At 40.7% G+C, this 24,663-nt stretch overlaps 1 long non-coding RNA gene across 1 annotated transcript in view; it reads left to right on the top strand.

The window, feature by feature from the left end:
• Nucleotides 1–13,082: 13,082 nt before the first annotated feature.
• The window catches only part of LOC127534400 (uncharacterized), a 36,173-nt gene continuing 24,592 nt past the window's right edge, over nucleotides 13,083–24,663 (top strand). Inside the window, exons 1-2 of the long non-coding RNA XR_007942513.1 lie at nucleotides 13,083–13,309; nucleotides 22,913–22,980. This is a non-coding gene — a long non-coding RNA (uncharacterized LOC127534400). The remainder of the gene's footprint in view (nucleotides 13,310–22,912; nucleotides 22,981–24,663) is intronic.

Here is a 24,663-nt window from a genome sequence, read left to right as displayed (position 1 = left end):
TACCTGCAAGCTGACAACAAATTAGAAGAAGAATCATTTTGTGATTTTTCTCATGCAGATGTGAGTTAAGAAGGAGGGTGTAATGATAAAGATGAAGGCTTTGACTGCAGACGTAAAACCCCGGCAGGAAATGACGTAGACGTCACATGACAGTCTGAGAGCAGCTGGTTGGCTGGAAGTTGATAAAAGAAGTCTAGTTTTTGTACAGTTAATCTGCCTCAGTGTGTGTACCGACCAGCACAGTAATACACGGCACTGTGTTTAGACTCTTTTACATCGTCTATAAACAAAGAGCCGTTCTTTGCTGTGTCACTACCTAAATCTCGAGTGATATTAAAACGCTTTTTGTATGATTCTTCATAGGTAATTCTGGCATAATCCACTTGCCTGGAAAATCCAGACTGACTTTATTTATGTATTAATATAAATACAAATAAAGGCAGTCTGGCATTGTGATGACAGGAGACGATTTCAAAAAGGAGGGCTAACGAATGCAGCTTGAACGAGAAAGAACCAATCAGCGTAACACGGATGTGACGCACAAACAAATCGACCTTGTAGTCCAAACAACAATGGCATGCAGCCGAGAAAGCGTCGCGGTGAATGATTACTGCCGTTTTTGTCACAAAAATCTGCAAATACACGGGGTACTCTCAAGTACAACACTTATTTTTGAAAAGGCTACGCAACAAAAGAGTCCTTCCGAACGATTAGCGGTGTTAGGAATAACTTTGTTAATGTTTGTGTTTGGTTACGGGAGGTGCGCAGGTGTTTTATGGGTAATCCAGGCGCTGAAGATGATGCAGCATTAACTCCTGCCTCCCGTGCTATGATTGGTCGTACCAAACTTTCCCGGGAGGGAAACGCGATTCAATTTGCCCAATGCCAAACTGACTCTCCTGTATCTCCTAACATGGAAATAGGCGATTACATGGAGATTCAGTTTGGATTTTCCAAGCTAATAATCCACATATCCGATGAGTTTCAGAGCCATTTCTCCAGGTGACTGCTGGTACACAGCATCACTCTGTAGTCAGTTTTTTCATGTGTGCAGATCAGCTGGACTTCTTCACCCTCCTATTTGCTCACAGCAGAAGGAGACTAATTGACCTGGATTCCCAGAGAAAAACCTGCCGTGAGCAAAGTTGGACAGATTATTGGTTGAAGGCATGAAGCTAAAGACGGCATATTTCAGTTCACAGTGAAGCAGCTGTTACTTGTGAGGACATGGCAAATGAGAAGTCTAATCATCATGCTCAGATCTGACATGACAACTAAATTAGTCATTACATGCTATATTTACGTTCTTCTGGGTCTCTGCTGTTTGTGTTTTCTCTCTATTGAGTCTGATTTAAGGAGGAAGTAGAGGGGATGTAGACAGAGGAGGAGTGGCTTCATATAATTTATCTCTACATGCTCTTCCTTTCGTCTGATTAGCTCACACAACCTGATATGCTCTTTGCTTCTTTTTTGAATATATGTATTTTTTACTTTAAGGTTTTTGTATGAGGCAAGAACTGAAATGGACTTCTTGACAGACTAGACTAAATAGACTCTAAATCGGCACAGAAGCATTTAAGGACCATTAGAAAGCAGAAAACCAGACTTAATTGAACCAACAGGTTGGGTTGTGTCTTCCTGATGCTCATAATAATTTTACCAAACAGACAGAATGTTCACATAAACAATATTATACAAACTTAAAAAAAAAATGTCCTGTTTCAGCCTCATAGTAGAAATAGCTATCATAAATAATGTCAGCCTAATCATCTGTGGTAGGTATTTCAGGTCATAACTACTTTCTCTGAATAAATTTCCCACAGGCTGCACTTAAAATCTGTAAAAGATATTCAGCATTAGAGGCAGGGCACTGAAGTACCAGATCTGTAGTTTTAACCCTTTAAGCTTCAGTGTACCGCCGGCGGTACACCTACTAATTTGCATAGGAATTTCAAGAATGTCCGACGGCCGCAAATGCGCTTATACAAACACTATACACCGATGGAAAGCTTAGATTCTCATGAATCTGCCGGTATAAAACACTTTCAGATGCGATTACCACAGCGGGTGAGAAAAACACATTTGTCCGACAAAAACAAATATTCATCCATCCGTTCTCTATACACGGCTTCAACGCACACAGCGCGACTCACATTTCCGGGTTCATTATTATACACAAAAAAAAGATTCCACAAAAAACGGCCATAATCCAACCTTTTACATCCAGACGACACAAGCCAGGAAACTATTTTGTCCAAAACATGTCCTGAAGTCGGTATAAAATCCCCGAATCGGTCCTTTTCAAGGAAATGCACCTCGCGATGCCCGTCCAATATTCCCCGTATTTTTCGTAATTTTTTTATTTAAAAATAGAATATTAGCGATTTTTTTTGTACTGAAAACGGCTGGAATTGACTGAAGCTTAAAGGGTTAATGGAAGGTCCAGGCAGAATAATCTTTCTTTTTCTAAAATAATAATGGAAACAACAAAAATATGTTTGTGTGTCCAGCAATTTTCCGCTTTTGACAAATTTCATTACATATTAGAATCTTTACAAATACACAAAACTGAAACAGTTGTTTATTTACCTAATAATATAGATTTGACTGGCTTATTCTTGTATGTCTCTGAATGAGCTTTGTATGTAGTTATATGCATTTTATTGTTAGGGGTGTGGCCTATTGCATAAGCCCGAATGGGTTTCTGTCACACTCCATCATATTGTTTTTATTTATGCATTTGTATTTCACAGAAGCGGGCAACTTCTCTGCTCTTTTTTTTATGTGAAATAAAATGAAATGGAAAAAAAAAACAGCTAACAAAAAACCCCCAAAAACAGTCACATTAGCCAAAGTTGATATGATTAAATCATAGATTTCTGGAAGATGCTAGGAATATGCCCCTCTTAATAATTAAAAAAATATGCATTTGTTCCCCCAATAAAAATAACAAAACTAAAAAATGTATGTAAAAATGTTTTGATATTTACACAATGCCTCTGAGAGGGGCGGGTCTTTACTCATACTTTATTAAAGTCCCCAGATTCACAATTTAGTTGAGATTAGTCAACTTATTATTGACGGCGAAAGATTCCAGCTTCACATTTAATGAGGTTACTGTCCCTAACAAAAAACAGAATACAGAAGAATAAATCATAGCTACTGTATGTGTGTGTTGAATCAGCTTGGTTAGTATTCTAATTAAAAGATGATCAGCACAAGAATAACTATTTAACAACCATATAAAAGTGCCTCTGAGACTGAGTGCATCATTTTCCATTATATCTTGCATTGTCGCCTGGTATTTGCATTTCTGTAGCATAAAATGTGTGTTGTGCATCAGCAGAGGTATTATTAAATGAGAAAAGTTGATCTTCAGGAGGGCAAATAATGAAAAGCATTTCAGAATCCCAAAATAGAGACAGATTCACCATAAAGTGATGCAACAGTGGCTTAAATTGGTGCATAAAAACTCTCCAGAATGCAGGAAATGAAGTGTTTAATGCTCAGAATCTCTTTCCATGGATTATATCAAACCATGACATGACCACAAAAGCAGGTGTCTGAGAGCGGTTCATTCTGTCGTGCTCAAACCACTGATGATTAAGGTGCAGTTTTTGTAAAGTTCAGAGAGGATTTTTGTCATCGTGCTTGACTTGCTGCACAGTAGTAAACGGCGCTGTGTTTGTGTTCTGCGAGTTCGACTATAAGAGAGACGTTCTTTGCTGTGTTGCCACCCAGATCTCCAGAGATATTGAGAAAGTCCTTGCTGTATGACTCTTCCATTTGGACGTTTTTATAGTTCAAATATCCAATGAGTTTCATGGCTGTGTCTCCAGGTGACCGCTGGTACCAGAGCACCGTCCTGTAGTCAGTTTTATTGTGGCTGCAGAAAATCTGCACTTTGTCTCCTGGTTTGGTGATGATTTCAGAAGACTGACGGACCTCAAGACCCAGACTGACACCTGGACAATAAACAAAAATGGACAAATTTAACCACGTCGAAGGAAAATAATGTTTGCGCAGACATTTTAGCAAATTCAGTTTGATGAGGTTTTTACCTGCCAGATGGAGGAAGAGGAGAAAACGGATCATTTTTGCTTCCTCAAACCTTATTTGGCATGTCAGACTTGTTCCATCAGCTCACAATGACTGTGATCTTTGCAGTATCAGGGATTCCTCTATTGAGCTGTTTTTCAAGAGGAAAAGGAAGTGATGAAGAAACACAATCGCATCGAGTTAGCTGACAAAGATGAAGGCTTCCAAGAAAATTCAGGTGGCTGGGAGGGGTCTGTTTAAGGTCTACAGTAGAAGCATGAATACTGATCTGGTTTTGTAGTTTGTGCATAAATGAGCATGAAACCTGTCTTGATTGCTCAATTGCAGTCTACTCAAGTCCTTTTATTGGGACTGTAGGAGAGCCAGTCTGTGCATTACTCCCATCTAAATTAATGGTCTGAAATATCTTTATATGGTGCTAGCATTGAATTGTCACCAGGTCAGTGTTATGTGTCTGTAGCAGTCAGCTGCATTCAGGACCACAGTTGTCGGATCGTTGTTCATCGCCCTATTGCTGTCAAGGTTTATGCTGCCCATATTCATCCAAATAGTACTTTCCAACTAAGAAGTTATGGTTTAAACTTGTATTTCACCCAAACAGGACTTTAATTAACAAGTTATGGGTTTAAAGGTGCATTTCACCCAAATACTTTCTAACTATTGAACCTATGAGGTAAAAAGCTTATGTTGTCCCCAAAAAGCTCTTTCAAGGAAGATGTGAAAGTTTTAAAGGCTTTTTTTTAATACCCAAATAGTGCTTTCTCACTCACAAGGTATCTGTTTAAAGGTGCATTTCATCCAAGCAGTACTTTTTCTAGCAGGTTATGGATTTAAAGGTGTATTTCACCCATAGAGTACCTTTTTCTAATAAACAAGTTATTAGTTGATATACTTATTTTACCCAAGTAGTACTTTTTAACAAGCAAGTTATGATTTTAAAGGCATTTTTCCCCCCAAATAGTGCCTTTTCTCACTGACTAGTTATGATTTTAAAGGTGTGTTTCACCTCAATAATACTTTCTAATAAATAACTTACTGTTTTAAAGGCTTATTCCATGTAAAACTGTAACTTTTTTTCTCCTTTTGGTCAGTGTGAATTGGTTACAAAGTTTGCCTCGCCTTTGGAGTAAACTAGTAGTTGTCATGTTTTTCAACTCAGAAAAGAATTAGTGAGAGTTGATGTCCAATAAATGCAGTCTCACATCTCAGTCCTGAAAACGTAGGTACAACACAGGCACACTGCACGTTTATGATGGCGGCAGAAAATCTGCACTTTGTGATGCAGATCGGACTTCCTGAATTATGAAAGAAATTGCTGATGAGCCAAGATGGTAAGAATAATGTTGTTTTGTTGACGTCCTGTCTGACTGAACAGATTCTTTTTTCAGTCTCCTCCTATTTAATCTACACCAGCCACATCATATTTCATAGTGCTGCATGTGAAGCTGAAGCATTTCTTGAGCCCTAGTGCCACCTATAGGATAAATATTTAAAACACAATCTTTTTTTTTTTTGATGCAACCACTTTATTGGCAAGCAGTTTTTGTTCAGCTGCTCGTTCTTCTCACGTCACTGTGATCGCCGACGGCACAAAAATACACTCCCCTGTCCTCAGGCTGCAAGTCTTTCACAATTAGAGCCCTGGTCTCGAATGATTCTCTTCTGACTGTGTGTTTAGTTTGAGACTCTCCACAGTAGTCCGACTGCCCACCATCAGCATGTGTAGACGATGCGGGTCATGGTCTCCCCTGGACGCTGCCTGTACCAGTACATCTGGGTGTAAGTTATGTCCTTTTTGTGGCTGCAGCCCTTTCTGCAGATTTGGATGCAAAGCTCCAGCTGATTTCAGGGGACTGGGTCACATCCTGGCAGCACACTATGATGCAAAAAATCTAATATTTAAACAGGATTTTGTACATAAAAAAAATAAAACATTTCACAGCTTTCAGTATTCAGTAATTGAGTATTTTCATGGAGTATTTTCTTTTTCATGAGCAGATATTTTGTATTTTTTTTTATAAAGTGTTTTCCTCCTTCTAGTCCTTACTGAAGACATGATCTGCTGTTGAAATTAGCATTTAACAAACAAAGTCTGCACACCAGGAGTAAAGCAGCAAAGATCTATACTCCAAATAAATAGACAATAAATGAACAATTAATCCAAATATTACTGCAGAAATCACAATGTAGTGAAGTGCGATATCCAAATCTAAGAGCTGCAGTTTTGTGATGAAGGTAAAAATCACAAAATCCTACTATAAATGAAGCATTGTCGAGCTATAGACATGCCCCGGCCTGCAAATCATGTTCTTCAGACTTAAAGGAGCTCTTCAGCAGCAAAAATCACATCAACTTCAAAAGTCTTCAGAAGTCTTCTTTTTGTTGTTGTTGTTGTTGTGGAAAATAGATACAAGCTTTCCTGCTCAAATTTCTTTTTTTGCATACTGTTCAGCCCCACTTTCTGCACATTTTATTAGAAAAGAAATCAAATATTAATTAACTGGATCCACCTTGAATCCAGAGAGTGGAGACTGCAAAGGTGATGAGAAGTTGAGTCATCATTGCGATCCTTTATCATGCCTCCTCACATGTGCTGAATATCAGAGGAAGGTTAAATACTGTAGCCTCACTGAAGGAACCTCCCTTTGAAAGAGGAAACACACTGTTGATTAGAAAGCGTTCAAACAGGTGCACAGGACTCATATCTGTAAGGAAAGCAGCACAGACAAGGAGGTTTTTGTAGTGAGGAGCAGTGATATGTAGCAGTGTGCAGACTAACAGCACAGAAATACACCGCACTGCTGTTTGGGCTGAGTGCTTTGACTGTTAATGTACAGGTCTGGTCTTTGCTCGTGCTCCCTTCTATCTTCACATCCAGTCCAGGCTCTGGACTTGCTACGGCCATGTACGCGTATCCCAGAAACTGTAGCGGGCTGTTCCTCATTTGCTTGTACCACAGGATTCGGTCGTAGCCCTCAATACTGTGCGAACAGTTAATCTGGGCTTCTTCTCCGGGTGTTTTACAAATGTGGTCTGGAGTCTGAGAAACTCGGTCACTCAGAGAGGAACCTGTGGAAAAGACAAGAAAAACAACACACAATAAACAGCATAACCACGGCAAGGATGAGTCCTCAAAAATAGAAAAGTGCCCGAGTGCTGAATGTAGCTGGACTGAGATGGAATTTGAGTAAGATCACAGTGCCAAAAGTATGAGCAAAGAAAAACCAGCGCACCAAAATCTTATTGTGCAGCTGAGGTACACAGCAAATGTCTTCCATGCATAAATATGCCTTTTTTTTGGCCTTCAGTAGGCACTTTAACTGCACAAAACTACGCTTTTTTAATGCACAAATTCTTCAAAAGACTGCGTTTTACCTGAAACCAGAAGAAAATTCAAACTCATGCACAAGGAAATGATCATTGTGGTGTTTTTTTCTGACCAAAGTACTGTTTTCACCGCAGTTTTCGCTGGCAGACTGGCTTCTATCAGGAGAATAAGAGCTGAATTTTTTTGTGGTGGGTGGTGTCAGTGACTCCCCCTTTATTTATTTAGCCTTAAAACCAACAAGCCACCACACACTGCTGCCTCTGTAAAGAAACGCTGCCACTTTATAAAAGGAGGGAAAACAACACAGAGCTGGAATAAGCAAAGCTGCGTACAAGGCAGTGTATTTCCAAAAAGAATTAATTAAAATTAAAATCACAAAGTATTATTTTGCTGACTGTAGAAAACAAACAAAAATGAAAAGAATCCTGCTGGTAATTCTCTTCTTTCACAATATTTGACTGTAAACTCACACTTTATGTATTTAAATTAGCTCAATATATCATTATTTTACACATATTTGCTGTTGTTTTTACACTTTGTGAATGTTGTAGTATTTCTTTTGCATGTTTTTCTGGACATGCTACCAGATTTAAACTGTTTCTTCATGTATTTTTTTGTGTTCCAATGCAGTTTATAGTGCACAGAGCTTTATCCCACCATTTTACTAGCAGGGCTTTTTCTGCATATAGGAGTATTTAGGTAATAAAGGAAAATCGCAATCACCAAAAATTAAAAGACTTAAGAATAAAGACAGCAGTTAGATTTTCTCAACAGTTTTGCTAATTGGGGTTTTATTTACTCGAGCATAATAGACATTTCTTCTGGAAATGTAGCCTTAAATATCTGTTGATTAATTTCTGAATCATAGATTATATTTGAATTTTAATGATGGCGCCGTTCTTTCTTTTTAATCAAATTCACACCATTATGAAGGTTAACATATTTTTAATTTATGAGCTGTGGACACGAAACTGGAACACCAAAATTAAACAGATCTGAAATATTTTGACTTGTCAGTAAAATCCTGGTGAAATAAAATCCAGTGCAGGCGTACTGGAGCTCTGGGGCTGCTGTTTGTGAGAAGCACATAAGGAAACTCCCATTTTTAATGTCTGATCTGGATGAGACGGCAGACTAATAATGTCTGGATGGGGTCATACAGGTGCAAGGAGCTGTGAGCTGCTAAACAGAGATGAAAGAAATCTGCTGTCGGGAGGTTTTTGTATTGAGGATCAGTGATATGCAGCACTGTGTCGACTAGCGGCACAGAAATAAACTCCACTGCTGCTCAGACTGAGGTTTTCGATGCTTAATGTGCAGGTCTGGCCTCTGTTTGCTCCTCCATCAATCTTCACATTCATTCCAGTCTCTGGGTATCCCTTATTTACATTCATGTATCCCAGGAGCTGCATCTGATTGTTCTTCAGCTGCTTGTACCAGAGGATTCGGGTGTAGTCTTGAATGTCGTGTGAACAGGTGATTGTGGCTGTTTGTGCAGGTCTGCTGCACTTTTCTGCAGGTTTCTGGTCGACTTTGTCGCTCAGAGAAGAACCTGTTGAAAGTATTTCGACAAATGAAAATGCATGATGTGAGAATGATTGCAAACAAAAAATCTAAATTTGACTTGTTTACCTGAAACCAGCATAACATTGAAGGTTATACAGAAGAAGATGATCATGATGTTGCGTTTTCTGTCTGGTTTTAACATCAGTCGATTTGATACCGTTTCCATAGCAGTGTGTGCTGGTTGTCTCCACCTCCTCGTCCTATTTTTAATCCTTCCATCAGTGATGTAAACACAACCTCTAAGGTGAATCTGTGTCTTCCTTCTTTTCTAAACTCTGTACCCAATCAGCTGCCACCACACATCACTGGATCAGTGAAGATGTACTGCCCTCTTATGAAAGGAAGCAACGCAGCAAATAGCTGCTACAATTCCATCCACCGTTTGTTTCATATGAAAGGTGTTAAAATAGGCAAATAGGAGATGAGTAGTTAAGATAATAAAACATGCATGAATAATGATACAAGCAATATGAAATACATTAAAAAGAAACTTATAAAATAAATAAATCTGTTTTAGAACAGCTGTAAAAAGAGAGTAAAATAGAATTAGATAAATGATAATGGTGATTAAAAAATCCTATTAAATATCAAAACCATGAACTTAAAGAACATTTTATCAAAGCTGCCCTGAATGTTTTTTTTTTTTTTTAGTTTGCAACTTACAGTAAAAATTTAATTATAAAGTTAATGCATTCATTATTGTAAAACTATAAAATGTTAAAAGAATGTTGTAAAATGAAAAATAAAATAAATGTTCTAATGCCAGAACTGTAAAAATACACTTCACGAAGGTCGGACTGAATAGTTTTTTTTTAGATAGTTTAGGAGGAATTACAATGAAAATGCACTTATGAAGTAAATAAATTGATTTTTGTCAAACTGTGAAATTAATAATAAAATTAAATTTCATATGTATAAATACCAAAACCATAAAATTATGCATAAAATAGATAAAATATAGGGTTTTTATAATGAAACAGAACTGATTAAATATTAATGATTATGATAAACAAATACAGTAAAATATGTAAGAATACCTAAACCATAAAATTATCTAGCACTACATAAAGTAAATGTACAATGTTGTATAAATAAAATAGAATTACATAAATAAGAATGATAATTAAAGAGCAATTTAATATATATAATACCAAAACCATAAAATTATACAAGACTATAAAATAAATGTTTTTAAAATAAATGGAACTGAATAAATATTAATGATGATTAAAATGCTATTTATTTTGTATAAATACCAAACCCATAAAATTGTAGAACACTGTATAAAATAGATGTACAATAACATTAAAATAAGTAGAATTAAAAAAACATAGATAAAAAAATTTCAATAAATTGTGTGAATACCAGAACACGTCATAACAGTCAGAGTGAATGAATGGGTTTTTAATTTACTCCGAGTAAACTCAAATTAGTACGTGAGAATTTTATTTATTGCATTGATGGTGTAGAAATGAGACATCAGAGGTTGCCTTTTATAGTCCGATGTGACACGTTAAATGTTTACTGCTGCGTTTTAGAATTATATGATCTGATCTTTGTGAGACCAACATTGGTTAGAGCGGCTTTTTCCAGGTGCAAACTGTTCTGCAGGCGTGAAAATGGTGAGATGAGGTTTTTGTACTGATGATCAGTGATATGCAGCACTGTGCAGACTAGCAGCACAGAAGTAAACTGCACTGCCGCTCAGTTCGAGTTTTTCAGTCGTTAATGTGCAGCTCCGGCCTGGACTTGCATCTCCATCTATCTCCACATCCAGTCCAGCCTCTGGATTTCCATTGTTATAATCTATATATCCCAGGAGCTGAAGCCGCTTTTCTGACTGTTTGTACCAGAGGATTCGGTAATAGTTAGGGATATTATGTGAGCAGTCAATTTTGGCTCTTTGTCCTCGTCTTTCGTAAATGTTAGCCGGAGTCTGACGGATTTGGTCACTGAATGAAGATCCTGTTAAAGAGATATAAGGCAAAATGTAAAAAGAGCAAGCACTGATAGATTCAGTAATGTAATAAAACAACAAATGATAATCTAGATAAAGCTGAATTAGCACAACTGTAGAGTACTGGCTGCCAACAAAATATAAGTGGATAGTGATGAAAACTGTATTAAAATTTATATTAGTATTACCTGAAACCAGAATAGTGCTAAAATGAAAGAAGAGGAATACAACGATCATGGTGTCTTTTTGTTGTTTGATAATAGCGATACTGTTGATATGAAAGGTTTTCTGAGTGCATCTGCAGTTGTACTTCCTTTTCTTCATATAACCTCCCATCAGGAAGCTGTCACAAGGTGGGAGGAGTCTTATTTTATCCTCAGCTTGTTAATATGACAATCAAATCAGAGTAACGTCTACTGCCACCTAATGAGAGGAGGTAGTAAATCTGCAAAAGGGGAAATATGGCGACTGAGGTTTTTATACTGAGGATCAGTGATATGTAGCACTGTGGTAGCTAGCAGCACAGAAGTAAACTGCACTGCTGTTCACACTGAGACTGTTGATTGTTAATGTGCAGGTCTCGTTTTGATTTGCACCCCCGTCCATGTTCACGTCCACTCCAGGCTCTAGATATTGACTGTTAACAACAAAGTATCCCAGCAGCTGCATCTGATCGTTCTTTCGCTGCTTGTACCAGGAGATTTGATCGTAGTTTTGAATGCTGTGTGAACAGCTGATTTGGACTTTTTCTGCAGATCTGTAGTAGATTTCAGCTGGTGTCTGGTGGACTTTGTCGCTCACAGAGGAACCTGTTGGAAAAGTTTCAATGGAAAAGTATGTTCAAAGAATGGAGGGAAAAATGAAGGCACAGCAGACGACGATGATGATACAATATGAAAATGTTCTACTTTCTGATTATATAAATGTACTTTTCTTAAATCTCTGGTTGCACAAGGACACATTTTTAATGTTTATAAGGTTGATATGGCGCTCATGAACTGGAAGTCAACAGATTATCCAGAACTTTTGATCACTATAGGTGGACTCTGGTATACTATAGCCACACAGAGATCTGTTAGGAGAATGGAGACACAGATGAAGGTCAAGATTCAAAGAACAAAACACACTAACTGTTAGATCAGTGGCACTTACCAAAGGAACAGAGCAGAGTTAGACAGCAGAGGACACAAACACAGGCCATAATAGCTGCATTGAGATCTCAATCTCAGGTGAAGAATGACTCATTTATGTGGAAACTGTATAAGAAGTTGAAAAAGCCCCTCCCTTCAGAGACAGGAAATTTGTCATTGGAGCTGTATCCAAAGAAGAAAAACTGTAGATTACTGTATTAACTGGTGATCTCAGCACAGGAACCACTGAGGAAGACGGGACACAGTTAAAGGTAGACTACTCTCTCTGTGTTGGTCGTTGAGCTACAGTTTACAAACTGTTGTTTATTCTCGATTTTGACCGTCTGTTTTAACAAAATCCAGTCCAACGGTCTCCATTTTTGGCATAGAATCAGTTTGTTTATAGCTTAGTTTAAATAAATTAGACCAAACAATTTCTGTGAGGTTGGGTGAGTTTGAAGATGTGAAAATACAGCTGGTCTGTTCCTCCCACAGACCTGTTTACCTCCCGCATTCGGCGTAATAAATTCCGCAATTCAGTGTCTTATTACGCAATTACGCATATCTGTAACTAATTACGCTTTTCAAAACAGATAAACTACGCATTTCGGACTCGGTGTCATAAAGAGTTAATTCTGTAATTCTGTTCGTTTTTCAGCCCGCTTTCACATTATTTTCACTCCAAAAACTCATAAAGAACTCAAAAAAAGCGCTTCAGAGCAGCTCCAGTGTGGATCAGACACGGAGGGGGAGAGACAGGCTGCAGTTGCAGCCGGAGCGAGATGTGAAAAGTCACACAACCCTGCTAGCAGAGGCTGTATTTATATTCCGGTATTCAGCAGCTCATTGGCTACCAGGCCTGTCAGTCAAAAGCTTTCTCCGACGTGATTTGCTCAGAATTTACTGACGAAATTGAGGTAGGTCCAGATCTGTCAGTCTCGGCGACGGTTGGCTGTTTAGGCCTCGGAGGCAAGCCAGAGTCACTTGATTGGTTGAAATGCGGCGTAAACCAAAATGATACAGTTCAGCCGCCATTTTGACTCGCTTCATAAAAATATGGACAGAAACACAGTGAATATGAAACGCGCAGCGCCATTATGCGCAGCGTGCGCGCGCACGGAGTAGAGCTATTTGTGGATTATTTACTTATTTCAAGACTTGTTTTGAAAAAATATTATACTTGATAGTGTTGTCTGGATGCCAAAGCTTGGATTCTGGCCGGTTTTTGTGGATTATTTTCATCTTTGACCAGTAATAGAGCATCCAAATGTGAGTTCTGCCCTTTAAATGTTTTGTTGTTTGTTGGAGAAATGTGTTTATATTACCCGCTGTGGTAGTCACATCTGAAAGTAGTTTATACCGGCGGATTCATGAGAATCTAAGTTTTTCATGAGTGTATAGTGTTTGTATCATCGCATTTGCAGCTAAAAATGCTTATGCAGATAAACTTCAGCAGCCCGTATTCGGGCCGATGCAGCTTTAAACATTTTTCAAACATTACTTCACCTGCATTCAAGTTATGTGATTTGAATGTCCGATTCCTTTTATGTTTGAAAATGGTAGGTATTGTGTGGTTTGTGAAGAAATTGGTCAGCGATACATTACACGTTATTACACATTCCCTTCTCAAGATTACACATTTTGACTTAAAGGCTACACATTGGTGTCTGGAGGGGTAAACAGGTCTGCTCCCATCCGAAAACAACAGATTAATCCTGGAGGAAGATGAAAGTAACATGGATGACTGTCAAACTTGTTTGAACAACGGCGTGTTGAACAACCAGTCGACCAGTTTGTCACAACAATATCTTGTGCATAAGCTGCTTTTTGTGAAATTAAGTAAAGAAAGTTCAGACTTCCTCATTCCCATAATGAAGAGAAGAATCTCTTTCATTCTAGTGATCTGTAGCTCATATTTTTTACTAAAATTAGACACATCAGTATTAAATATTGTGTACTTTTACTTATCTGTATAGATGAGAGCAGGATAGTTGTTTTTCATGTATGTTATATTAGTAATGAGTCACACAATCTGCAGAGAAACAGTGCACCCTAAAGGATAAAACCAGAACGTAGCTGTGTCACAGTGAAGCAGCTGTCTGATCCGTCATTCTCATGTGGTTTATTTGTTGTTCACGTTGTTATCAGCAGGTGAATGATTGTTGCTGTCTGCATTAGAGGAGGTTTTTGTTTAACAGAGAGGGTTTGTGCAGCACTGTGCTCTACTGGCAGCACAGAAATAAACTGCGTTGTCCACAGACTGCCTCAGCTTTAGAATACGAAAAGACGACAGACTGCTCCCGCTGCCAGTCACATCGTAAATCCCTCTGAATTCATCTTCAACGACTAGAGAAGTGAATCGTGCATAGCCAAGTAGAACCATGTAATTTTTTCCTGGAGACTGTTTGTACCACTGGATCATATCAAAATCAGTGTTTGAATGGTTGCATTTAATCTGGATTTCTCCTCCAGGAGTTTGAATCAGGGCAGCGGGATACTGATCAACTCTGTTTTTAGAGATTTCTGCTGAAAACAAAAAGAAATGAACAGCTTTAGAGATGAGAAAAAAACTTGGCAGATCATTTTTAGAACAATTGTTGTAGATGAAATGATTGAATATTACCTGATAAACAGAATGACAGAGCTGCTAAGTGTATGAAGAGTGTGATCATGATGAAAACAAAAATATAATGATGACTTCAAACTGAGCCGAGCTGTCTGGATGTGGAGGAGGAGGAGAGGTCCACATTATGGGCGTCTCATTGTCATCAGTGGGTTTCTACAGGATCCTGCTGGGAGGTTTAACACAGGAAGAGTCTGTTTTAATGCTGATATCGTTGCTGATTTCCTGCCTGAGTCACAGGTGTGGATTCCTTCGGTGTGGATTTATGTGGTGGTTTATCAGAGAGGGTTTTTGTAGAGGAGAGAAGGGATCTGAGTCACTGTGTCTACTAGCTGCACAGTAATAAACAGCGCTGTCTTCTGTGTTGAGTTTGAGCACTTGAAGCTCAGATTTCGATGATCCATCTCCACTCATAGTGAAATGTTTTTGGAATTCGCCTTCATAGGTTGGATTAGTGTAGACAATGTATCCAATCAGTTTTAGGGCAGAGCCACCGTTCAGCTTCTGGTACCACAACATCGTTTCATATGAGCTAACTGAATGGTTGCAGCTGAATTTCACTGGATTTTCAGGACTTTCTAATATTGATGGTGGATCCTGATGGACTTTGGTGCTCAGTGAATGACCTGTGAAAGAAAACAAACTTTAAGATGACAGAAATAGTTATAAAGCTGCGAGTAATCGGTTTAAATGGAAACCTACAAAAACAACAGAAAAGCAGAAGAGTGATGCTGTTGAAGTTTCTCATGATGACGTCTTGATCTTCCTCTTCATCTCTGCATTGACTGACTGGTTGAACTCATGATTTGGGCTCAACCTGAAGGGGAGGAGACAGAAAGTCATAAAATTTGAGCAGGTTTCAGTTTGCTCTCAGGCTTTATTTACTCTTTAAAGAAATGTCTTTCTTACCTTTCTTGGAAATTTATGAGGTCTAAGGAAATTCCACACTTTAGTTGTATGTTTGGTTTTGGTTGTGCCTTGACTAGCTTTACTCGTGTGCAGTTTCTCCAATTCGTACTTTGTGTGTAAATAATTTTGTGTTTCCTGGTTTTCTTTTTTTTGCCAGTTTCGTCGTTACTTTGTGTTTCCCTGCCTGAATTCTTCCTTGTGTTCCTCAGCTGATTCTGGTTTGCACAATTCCCCCAAAACCTTGACAGACTCACAGGTCTACAGCTCCCCCTACCGGTCAGTCAACACTGATGCCTTCAGTTCACTTGTGAGTATTTGTACAGCTGTCTGAGTCACCTGTATCACTGTGTTGACTCACAGAACAGAAATAAACTCTGCTGTCTTCAGGCTGCAGCTTCAACACCGTCAGAGATCCAGTCAGAGCATCTTTCTTAGTGGCTGGAAATTTGTCCTTGCTGAAACCATTTTCATACTGATGTGGAGGGGTTGAAGTTGTGTAAACAATTTGCTTCATCGTCTCCCCTTTCAGCTGTTGATACCAATACATGTGGTAATAAGTAGCCCCCTTGGTGTGACTGCAGTTGATTGTGGCAGATTGACCCTTGAAACTCCATAAAAACGGAGTCTGAGTAACATCACTTCCATCAGTTAGACCTGTGGGGTTTAAAATCACATCATGATACAGAACCTCCAACAACAAGAAGTTAACAGAATGAATTTAAAGTAGCAGCTTCTCCTGTTAGTCCTCAGTGTCATTAGTACAGTACCTCCAATGCAGATGAGAGCTGCAGAGAGTTTGATGAGAGCTGCTGTGATCATTGCTGTGCTGTGAATAAAATGAACATAAAATCAGTGTCAGTGCTCATGATGGAGGTCTGACGTTATAACAGAGAGGAGGAGTCACGTATGGGAGAGTCTGTGTTGAGCTGTTTAACATTTAACAGCTGAATTTTACTGTTTGAAAATTACAGATATGATGCTTCACTTGGAGTCAAACTCTGTAAAGAATAGACATTTTTAAACAGATTTAAAAATAAAACATGGTTTAATATTTATTCAAATTTTGAAAAATGACAATGCATTCATTCACATGTTAACCCTAAAATCAACATGACAAACCTGTAAATAACATCCAGATCAAATTTTTGTATTTTTCAAATTGTAGTTTGTTCTTCTACAATGTTTATTCATTAAAGTTCAGAAATGAATTTATTTAAATCCACTGTAAGGTATTTTAGATACTTTCTGTTGTTTCAAAGGAACAACATGATTTCTTAACATAGAACTATATCAGCACATGAATTATGGAGAATATAACACAGACAAGAAAACCCCGTGTTTTTAGATGAACTACCATGTTGGTAGTTGAGCTGAACAGCTGTTTACACTTTTGATCGTCTGTTTCTATAAAATGTAGTCATACCGTCAATGTTTTTTTTGACATGGTGTTGGTTTGGAGCGGACTTCAAGCAAACATTCAGTAAATGTTAAATAAGTTGGACCTCGCAGTCTCCATTGGGTTGGGTGAGTTCAACTCTGGTTTTTGAGATTTTTATCGACAAATAGTGAGAAAAAACAGGTTTAAAGGTGAGAATAAATGTGAATATTACGTGTTAAACTAAGCGACAGAGCTGATAAATGTATGACGAGTGTGATCATGATGTGAACTCAAATGAAAACAAAAACATACTGATGGCTTCAAACTGAGCCGAGCTGTCTGGATGTGAAGGAGGAGGAGAGGTCCACATTATGGGCGTTTCATTGTCATCAGTGGGTTTCTACAGGATCCTGCTGGGTGGTTTAACACAGGAAGAGACTGTTTTAATGCTGACATCATTGCTGATTTCCTGCCTGAGTCACAGGTGTGGATTCCTTCAGTGTGGATTTATGTGGTGGATTATCAGAGAGGGTTTTTGTAGAGGAGAGAAGGGATCTGAGTCACTGTGTCTACTAGCTGCACAGTAATAAACAGCGCTGTCTTCTGTGTTGAGTTTGAGCACTTGAAGCTCAGATTTCGATGATCCATCTCCACTTAGAGTGAAATGTTTTTGGAATTCATCTTCATAGGTTGGAATAGTGTAGACAATATATCCAGTAAGTTTTAGGGCAGAGCCACCGTTCAGCTTCTGGTACCACAACATCGTTTCATATGAGCTAACTGAATGGTTGCAGCTGATTTTCGCTGGATTTTAAGGAATTCCTAGTATCCATGGTGGAAACTGATCGACTTCAATACTCAGTGTATGACCCGTGAAAGGAAAAAAAAAACAAAGTTTAGGAAACCAGAAACGTCTTTAAACTGCGAGCAATCGGTTTAAATTGAAACCTATAGAAACAACAGAAAAGCAGAAGATTGATGCTGTTGAAGTTTCTCATGATGACGTCTTGATCTTCCTCTTCGTCTCTGCATTGACTGACTGGTTGAATTCATGACTGGCTCAACATAAAGGGGAGGAGACAGAAAGTTTGAGCAGGTTTCAGTTTGCTGTCACGCTTGTATTTGACATTTTAAAATAGAACTATATAAGCACATGAACTATGGAGAATACAACGCAGACAAGTTATCTCAGTGTTTTTAGATGAACGGCCATGTTGGTTGTTGAGCTGAACAGTTTTGGCTGTTTGTTTTAAGAAAGTTATGGAATGGTGGACCAGCTCTTTACTCTTGCGAAGCTGCTGAAGGGGTCATGGGTGTTTGACTTTGACCTGCCAGTCCACATGGATTTTGTGGATCTGGAGAAGGCCTATGACTGTGTCCCATGAGGGGCTCTATGGAGGGTACTGTTGGAGTTTGGGGCACCAGGCTCCATAATACGAGCCTTTTGGTCCCTGTACAATCAAAGTGAGAGCTGTCTTCACATACTGGACACCAAGTCAGACTCGTTTCCAGTGGGTGTTGTTCTCCGCCGGGGCTACTTCTTGTCTCCAGTCCTGTTTGTGGTGTTCATGGACAGGATCTCAAGGTGCAGTCAGGGTGAGGAAGGTGTTTGGTTTGGGGGCCTCAGGATCGCGTCTCTTCTTTTTGCAAATGATGTGGTTCTGTTAGCTTCTTCAGATCGTGACCTTCAGCATGCATTGGACCGGCTTGCAGTCGAGTGTGAAGTGGTGTAGATGCGGATCAACACCTCCAAGTCCGAAGGCATGGTTCTCTGCTGGAAACCGGTGGACTGCTCCCACTGGGTTGGGAGGGAGTTGCTTCCCCAGGTCAAGGAGTGACAGTATCTCAGGATCTTGTTCACGAGTGAAGGGAAAATAGAGTGTGAGATGGATGGGTGGAATTGGTGCAGCGTCAGCAGTAATGTGGGCGTTGTACCGAACTGTCATGGTGAAGAGGGAGCTGAGCTGCAAGGCAAAGCTCTGAATTTCCCATCCATCTACATTCCAACCCTCACCTATGGTCATGAGTTCTGGGTTGTAACTGAAAGAATAAGATCATGAATACAAGTGGCTGAAATGAGCTTCCTCTGTAGGGTGGCTGGACCCTTAGAGTTAGGATGAGGAGCTCAGACATCTGGAGAGAGCTCGGAGTAGAGCCGCTGCTCCTTCACGCTGAATGGAGCCAGTTGAGGTAGTTTGGACATCTGATTTGGATGCCTCCGGGGAGACTTCCTTTAGAGGTTTTCTGAACATGTCTGCCTGGGAGGAGACCCCGGGGCAGACCCAGAACATGCTGGAGGGATTGTCTATCTGAGAACGCCTCGGAATCCCCCAGGAAGAGCTGGAAAGCGTTGCTGAGGGGAGGGACGTCTGGAACGACCTGCTTCATCTGGTGCGTCCGCGACCCGACCCCAGATAAGCAGAAGACGATGGATGGATGTTTTTTGAAAATGCAGTCATACCGTCAATGTTTTTGACATTTTGTCAGTTAGTTTTGAGCTGATTTCCAGCAAACATTCAGTGAACAGAATGTTCAGGAGAGGTCTACACTATGGGTGTCATGTTCTCCTCAGTGGGTTTCTACAGTAGAGAAACAGTGCACCCTAAAGGATAAAACCAGAACGTAGCTGTGTCACAGTGAAGCAGCTGTCTGATCCGTCATTCTCATGTGGTTTATTTGTTGTTCACGTTGTTATCAGCAGGTGAATGATTGTTGCTGTCTGCATTAGAGGAGGTTTTTGTTTAACAGAGAGGGTTTGTGCAACACTGTGCTCTACTGGCAGCACAGAAATAAACTGCGTTGTCCACAGACTGCCTCAGCTGTAGAATACGAAAAGACGACAGACTGCTCCCGCTGCCAGTCACATCATAAATCCCTCTGAATTCATCTTCAACGACTAGAGAAGTGAATTGTGCATAGCCAAGTAGAACCATGTCATTTTTTCCTGGAGACTGTTTGTACCACTGGATCATATCAAAATCAGTGTTTGAATGGTTGCATTTAATCTGGATTTCTCCTCCAGGAGTTTGAATCAGGGCAGCGGGATACTGATCAACTCTGTTTTTAGAGATTTCTGCTGAAAACAAAAAGAAATGAACAGCTTTAGAGATGAGGAAAAAAACTTGGCAGATCATTTTTAGAACAATTGTTGTAGATGAAATGATTGAATATTACCTGATAAACAGAATGACAGAGCTGCTAAGTGTATGAAGAGTGTGATCATGATGAAAACAAAAATATACTGATGGCTTCAAGCTGAGCCGAGCTGTCTGGATGTGGAGGAGGAGGAGAGGTCCACATTATGGGCGTCTCATTGTCAACAGTGGGTTTCTACAGGATCCTGCTGGGTGGTTTAACACAGGAAGAGACGGTTTTAATGCTGATATCGTTGCTGATTTCCTGCCTGAGTCACAGGTGTGGATTCCTTCGGTGTGGATTTATGTGGTGGTTTATCAGAGAGGGTTTTTGTAGAGGAGAGAAGGGATCTGAGTCACTGTGTCTACTAGCTGCACAGTAATAAACAGCGCTGTCTTCTGTGTTGAGTTTGAGCACTTGAAGCTCAGATTTCGATGATCCATCTCCACTTAGAGTGAAATGTTTTTGGAATTCGCCTTCATAGGTTGGATTAGTGTAGACAATGTATCCAATCAGTTTTAGGGCAGAGCCACCGTTCAGCTTCTGGTACCACAACATCGTTTCATATGAGCTAACTGAATGGTTGCAGCTGAATTTCACTGGATTTTCAGGACTTTCTAATATTGATGGTGGATCCTGATGGACTTTGGTGCTCAGTGAATGACCTGTGAAAGAAAACAAACTTTAAGATGACAGAAATAGTTATAAAGCTGCGAGTAATCGGTTTAAATGGAAACCTACAAAAACAACAGAAAAGCAGAAGAGTGATGCTGTTGAAGTTTCTCATGATGACGTCTTGATCTTCCTCTTCATCTCTGCATTGACTGACTGGTTGAACTCATGATTTGGGCTCAACCTGAAGGGGAGGAGACAGAAAGTCATAAAATTTGAGCAGGTTTCAGTTTGCTCTCAGGCTTTATTTACTCTTTTAAAAAATGTCTTTCTTATTAAACTGTGTCTTTATGTTGCTTTTGTTCTGCTCCTGTTTTGATATTTATTGGAAATAAAAAAAAAAAGTAATACCTGTTCTGTCTGTGCGTATGGTCTAACTTTCCTCTGCTTTATTTCAGTTTATTAACACTCCAACTCTCAAAGATTGATAGCACCATGGACTTCAAGGCCGTGTGCATGCACTGGTGGTGTCCTTTCCCTATGGTTCCTGGGGTTGCTCTCTGGCTCTGTGGAGTTGGGATGGCTTGGGCCCCTCTCCCTGGGGGTGGATGTCTCCGGTGTCTCCCCCTTTGAGCTCTGGGTCTGCTGGGTCTGCACGCTCTCCCGGGGCCTCGGGGGTGTCGGCGGCTGGTCTCCTCTGGGGCGCCTGGCTGTTCCTGGTGCTTGGGGTGGATCGGCCCCTCCGTTGCTCCCCTGTCCCTTCCTGCTCCGCTTCCCTCCTCCTCCCTCCTCTCCTGCCTGCCCGCTCATCCTCGCCCCTCTCCCTCTCCTGCGGGGGGCCGGTGGCCCTCTGCGGGCGGGTGGTCTGGCGTGGGGGCTGGGTGATCTCTCTGGGGGGTGGCTCTGGCTCACCTGGGCACAGGCCTTGATCCTGGCCTGTGTGCTGCCACTGGAGTCCAGTTTCTGCTGGCTGGGGGCCTCCGTCCGGCCCTGGTGCTGTCCTGGGGTGTGTTGGGGTGGGTGGGGTCTCGGGGGCGCTGCAGGCTGGGCGCCCTGCGTCCTTGTCGTGCTGGCTCCTGGGTGGGCGTGGCGGCTTGTGGCCCTCGCTTCCTTGTGGCGCGGCCTGGTGCCCCCTTCGGGGTGGGGTGCTACGTGCAGCTGGCCTGTGTTGGGGCTGTGGTGCCTGCCGGGGCGCTGCTCTGATCTGGAGCTCCCAGGGGGTTGTTGTGCCGGCTGGGCCAGTTGGTTCGTGTGGGCCCTCCTCGCTCCCTTGCCTCTTGGCTCTGGGGGCGGGCGGGCGGGCCCCCTGTCGGCTTGGCCCTGCATTGCTGTGATGGCTGTTCTAGGCTTCGGGGTCTTTCACACTTGCATGTGCATGTTTGCTCAGGTCCCACCAGCTCCTGTCGAGTTCCGCTATTGATCAGTGATGGGACCCGCCGGAATGTGCTGAGACTCTCTCCAGAGTCTAATCTCACACTAAACCCACTCTCCTTTTCTCTAGTATCTTCCTCTAGTATCTTCTGGCCTATTCCACTCTATACTAACATGACACCCACAACTATGGTGTTCAGTACTGTCTGGCTAATTATTCATTCATTTATTTATTTACTTGTTGTTTGTTTGGTTTTCTGTTCTCTTGTGTTTGTGTTTGTTTGTTTGTCTCATTGATGGGTAATTATTAGTTGGGAATAGCACAACACCTGATATTCTTCAGATGCAATAGCACCGCTTGCTAGTCCCTGTCCCTGTCCGTCCCCTCTCGTCCTGTCCACCCCTTTGTTTCCCCTCACAGCACCACTGAGGTGTAGCACTGCCCTCCCTGGCTCTTAACAGGGAAATGTAATAAAGAGTGTCAGCTTAGCTTTCAGGGAGTGCTGGTGATGGTCACACACATGCACTAAATAATAAAATATTTGGCTGCAAGACTAAAATATGCATTAATCTCATAAAGTGTTGACACCCCTTCCATGGAGTTAAACAGTGAGAATAAATGCAGACAAAAAAAAAGGAAATTTATGAGGTCTATGGAAATTACACACTTTTGTTGTATTTTTGGTTCTGCTTTTGGTTGTGCCTTGACTAGCTTTACTCGTGTGCAGTTTCTCCAATTCGTACTTTGTGTGTAAATAATTTTGTGCTTCCTGTTTTTCTTTTTTTTGCCAGTTTCTTTGTTCCCTTGTCTTTCCCTGCCTGAATTCTTCCTTGTGTTCCTCAGCTGATTCTGGTTTGCACAATTCCCCCAAATCCCAGACTGACTCCACAGGTCTACAGCTCCCCCTACAGGTCAGTCAACACTGATGCCTTCAGTTCACTTGTGAGTATTTGTACAGCTGTCTGAGTCACCTGTATCACTGTGTTGACTCACAGAACAGAAATAAACTCTGCTGTCTTCAGGCTGCAGCTTCTCCTCCGTCAGATCCAGTCAGAGCATCTTTCTTAGTGGCTGGAAATTTGTCCTTGTTGAATCCACTTTCATACTGATGTGGAGGGGTTGAAGTTGTGTAAACAATTTGCTTCATCGTCTCCCCTTTCAGCTGTTGATACCAATACATGTGGTAATAAGTAGCCCCCTTGGTGTGACTGCAGTTGATTGTGGCAGATTGACCCTTGAAACTCCATAAAAACGGAGTCTGAGTAACATCACTTCCATCAGTTAGACCTGTGGGGTTTAAAATCACATCATGATACAGAACCTCCAACAACATGACGTTAACAGAATGAATTTAAAGTAGCAGCTCCTCCTGTTAGTCCTCAGTGTCATTAGTACAGTACCTCCAATGCAGATGAGAGCTGCAGAGAGTTTGATGAGAGCTGCTGTGATCATTGCTGTGTTGTGAATAAAATGAACATAAAATCAGTGTCAGTGTTCATGATGGAGGTCTGACGTTATAACAGAGAGGAGGAGTCACGTATGGGAGAATCTGTGTTGAGCTGTTTAACATTTAAAAGCTAATTTTAGCTGTTTTTTTATATGCTTTTTCACTGTGATTAAGTTGGGTGGAACTGGATGAACTGCAGAGATCTACAGCTGAGGTGGGAGAGTCTGTCCATAGGACAACAATCAGTCGTACACTGCACAAATCTGGCCTTTATGGAAGAGTGGCAAGAAGAAAGCCATTTCTCAAAGATATCCATAAAAAGTCTCGTTTAAAGTTTGCCACAAGCCTCCTGGGAGACACACCAAACATGTGGAAGAAGGTGCTCTGGTCAGATGAAACCAAAATGGAACTTTTTGGCCACAATGCAAAACGATATGTTTGGCGTAAAAGCAACACAGCTCACCACCCTGAACACATCATCCCCACTGTCAAACATGGTGGTGGCAGCCTCATGGTTTGGGCCTGCTTTTCTTCAGCAGGGACAGGGAAGATGGTTAAAATTGATGGGAAGATGAATGGAGCCAAATACAGGAGCATTGTGGAAGAAAACCTGTTGGAGTCTGCAAAAGACCTGAGACTGGGACGGAGATTTATCTTCCAACAGGACAATGATCCAAAACATAAAGCCAAATCTACAATGGAATGGTTCACAAATAAACGTATCCAGGTGTTAGAATGGCCAAGTCAAAGTCCAGACCTGAATCCAATGGAGAATCTGTGGGCAGAGCTGAAGACTGCTGTTCACAAACGCTCTCCATCCAACCTCACTGAGCTCCAGCTGTTTTGCAAGCAAGAATTTCAGTCTCTCCATGTGCAAAACTGATAGAGACATACCTCAAGCGACTTGCAGCTGTAATTGCATCAAAAGGTGGCGCTACAAAGTATTAATGCAAGGGGGCCGAATAATATTGCACGTCCCACTTTTCAGGTTTTTATTTGTTAAAAAAGTTTAAAATATCCAATAAATTTCGTTCCACTTCACGATTGTGTCCCACTTGTTGTTGATTCTTGACATAAAATTAAAATTTTATATCTTTATGTTTGAAGCCTGAAATGTGGTGAAAGGTTGAAAAGTTCAAGGGGGCCG

Source organism: Acanthochromis polyacanthus, chromosome 1 (genome assembly GCF_021347895.1).
Source record: "Acanthochromis polyacanthus isolate Apoly-LR-REF ecotype Palm Island chromosome 1, KAUST_Apoly_ChrSc, whole genome shotgun sequence".
Taxonomy (NCBI): domain Eukaryota; kingdom Metazoa; phylum Chordata; class Actinopteri; family Pomacentridae; genus Acanthochromis; species Acanthochromis polyacanthus.
Note: the sequence above shows the minus strand (reverse complement) of the source record. Positions and strands in the feature narration are given on the sequence as shown.